The sequence below is a fragment of the Brassica oleracea genome, chromosome C8, assembly GCF_000695525.1.
Source record: "Brassica oleracea var. oleracea cultivar TO1000 chromosome C8, BOL, whole genome shotgun sequence".
Classification (NCBI taxonomy): domain Eukaryota; kingdom Viridiplantae; phylum Streptophyta; class Magnoliopsida; order Brassicales; family Brassicaceae; genus Brassica; species Brassica oleracea.
In genome coordinates this window covers 6,831,585-6,834,194 of record NC_027755.1, presented here as the reverse complement: position 1 = coordinate 6,834,194, position 2,610 = coordinate 6,831,585, and the positions used below count along the sequence as shown (strand labels likewise).

Sequence of the window (2,610 nt, the reverse complement as noted above, 5' to 3'; positions counted from 1 at the left end):
CGATGTGATGTTGCAGATATCGATCGATGTGGCTGGCTGTGAATCATTCATGCGAATGGTATCCAAATCTTGATGTAGCAGATCAATTCTTGTGCTCAACCAGCCCACGTTGTTGTTCAGAGGGTTGTGTACGTCGTTAATCCTCGTGTTGATGTATGCGATCTCCCATTCATCCTTCTTCTCTGCCAAACTTTCCGGTTCTGCAGGAATCTGGGATGTCTGTGGCTTGACGTCGATCGATGTTGCTTTGTTGGCGTCGATCGATGGCGATGTCGTAGCTTCCTTCTCAAGGCTGTGCTGCATACTCTCAATCTATGTCCTCATCTCTGCCATACTTCTGAAAATCTCATTGTAACCTCTGTCCAAAGGTTGATAGGTGTCATCTACCAATGTCTTGAGTTCATCTCCTAGCTTTTCCTGAGCTCCACAAATACCAGTGATATGATCATGGACCAGTCAACAAAGAAGATAATGAGAGCATGGATGATCCAGCTGATGGAGGAGCTCTAGCCATATCTGAAGGTCCTATGACTCGAGCCAGAAGCAAGCAACTCAAAGAAGCCATTGGATGATTACTTAAGACATCACTTAAGCAAGAAGAGAGTCTTGGAAGAAGTTTGATCAACCAAGACACACTTACCACAATTCAAGCCATCTCAGCTCCAAGATAGACATCAAATGAGCAAGTAACATATGTGTGCTCTTTTTCCCTATCTTTGGTTTTGTCCCACTGGGTTTTCCAAAGATAGGTTTTTAATGAGGCCATATGTTGCTTTCCTATCACTCATTTGATGATCTCAGTTCAACACTTTATTTTAATTAGTTATCTTTGTTGACATGAAGCAGAATTAGGCTGCTAGACTTGAGAATTAAGCTGCCAGACTTGAAAACCCTTATAAGGTTTTATAAGGTTTTATAAGGTTTATTTTTAATGCCCATTTAGAGACCAAGGAGACTGTTCATTGCCTTCTCTATAAATATGTGTTTGAAAACCCTAATAGAACTATCCAATCTTTTATTTTCAGACTCTTGTCTCTCTCTGACGGCTGCAAGTCTTCTTGTAGATCTGAGTGTTCTTGAGTCTTTGTTAGTGTGTCATATCTAACAAAACCACAAGAGTGATTGTCTTGGTGTGTCGTATCCAAGGGATTCACTTAGGAGTATCAAGGAGACCTCTCACATCTCTTTGTGTCACCATTCATTCCACAAACCTTGAAGCAGATTGAGTCTTTGATTCTCTGTTTGCAAGGATCTATCCCATTCCAACCAGAGAAGCATCCTAGGAGTGTATTATGTGGTATCAGAGCAAATCTCTGGAAGGAAGTTTCTAAATTCTCTACTTCTATTTTCAATTTCGAAATTTTCTTATGAACCCTAGATCTGAAAAAAAAAGAAAAATTGAAATTCTTCTAATCTGTTTAGATCTGTTCTGTTTGGGTTTGTGGTCGAAATTCTCTGTCTAGATTTGAATCTGATTCGATTTGGGCTTGAATAGGTTGAGTTTCTCTTGATCTGTTTGAGTTTTTGGTCAATCTGTTCTAGATCTAATCTCAGGTTGAGTATCTGATTATTGTCTGATTTAGGGCTTGTTATTTTCAATCTGAGTTCAATATTGATAGATCTGTTGTTCTGTGCTTTGAATGTGATAAATCTGAGAATTTTTATTCTAGATCTGTGCTGAATCTGTTTCATCTCTTGTTTGTTTTCCTTATTTAATTTTGATTTCGAACTACTTACTGGCTTAGTCTTTCTCTTGTCTCAGGTACCATGGCAGGAGATCAAAAAGGAGAACTCACTAAGGATGAAAAGCTTTTACTTAAGGCTATGAGTGCTCAGATGCAGGAGAAGATGAAAGCCAGCCTTGATAAATTCCGGCATGAGTTGAGACAGGAACTCCAACAAGCTACTGGTCAGAGTTTTGAGTCTAGAAGCAGTGAGAGGAGACAAAGACGTGGGCATGAAGGCCGAAACAATCACAAAGATAAATTGGCTGTTCAAAAGCTAAAAATCCTTCCTTTCTATGGTGATGCTGACCCTGCTGCATACGTGGAGTGGGAAGAGAAGATGGAGTTGATTTTTAACTGTCAACACTCTGCTGAAAGAAAGAAGGTTTAAATGGCTACTGCTGAGTTTTATGGTTATGCTTCAAGCTGGTGGAATCAATTGGTGTCGTCTAGGAGACACTATGGAAAAGAACCAGTTACAACCTGGCTTAAATTAAGGGCTTTGATGCGTCATAAGTATGTTCCAAGACACTACCACAAGGAAGTACTTCAAAAACAGTATGAAACAGAGTCATGCTATGCAAACTCAGTTCAGAAACAACAAGTCAGTATGAGATCAATTCCAGCCAGTGTTATTGGTTTACCTAGCAAGACAACAAGCTGGTTCAGTGAGGAGGACATAAAGAAGCTGTCTCAAGTGGTGATGGATGTGGAAAAGCAACTCAAAAGGACCAACACAACACAAAAAAAAAAAAAATGTAGAACCAGAGACAGCTGAACCAATTCAAGAAGTCCAAACCGAAACATCTATGGAGAAGGAAAATTCTGAGTCAGGACAAGAGTGTTCTCTTTTCTTACCTCAGTCTGAATTTAATTTTAATAATTC

At 39.5% G+C, this 2,610-nt stretch overlaps 1 long non-coding RNA gene across 1 annotated transcript; it reads left to right on the top strand.

Annotated features, from left to right (window-relative positions):
* Positions 1 to 609: 609 nt before the first annotated feature.
* On the top strand, positions 610 to 1,993 carry LOC106310766. Its single transcript, XR_001263865.1, has 2 exons — positions 610 to 686; positions 1,763 to 1,993. It is a non-coding gene; the product is annotated as an uncharacterized LOC106310766 (long non-coding RNA).
* Positions 1,994 to 2,610: the final 617 nt, after the last annotated feature.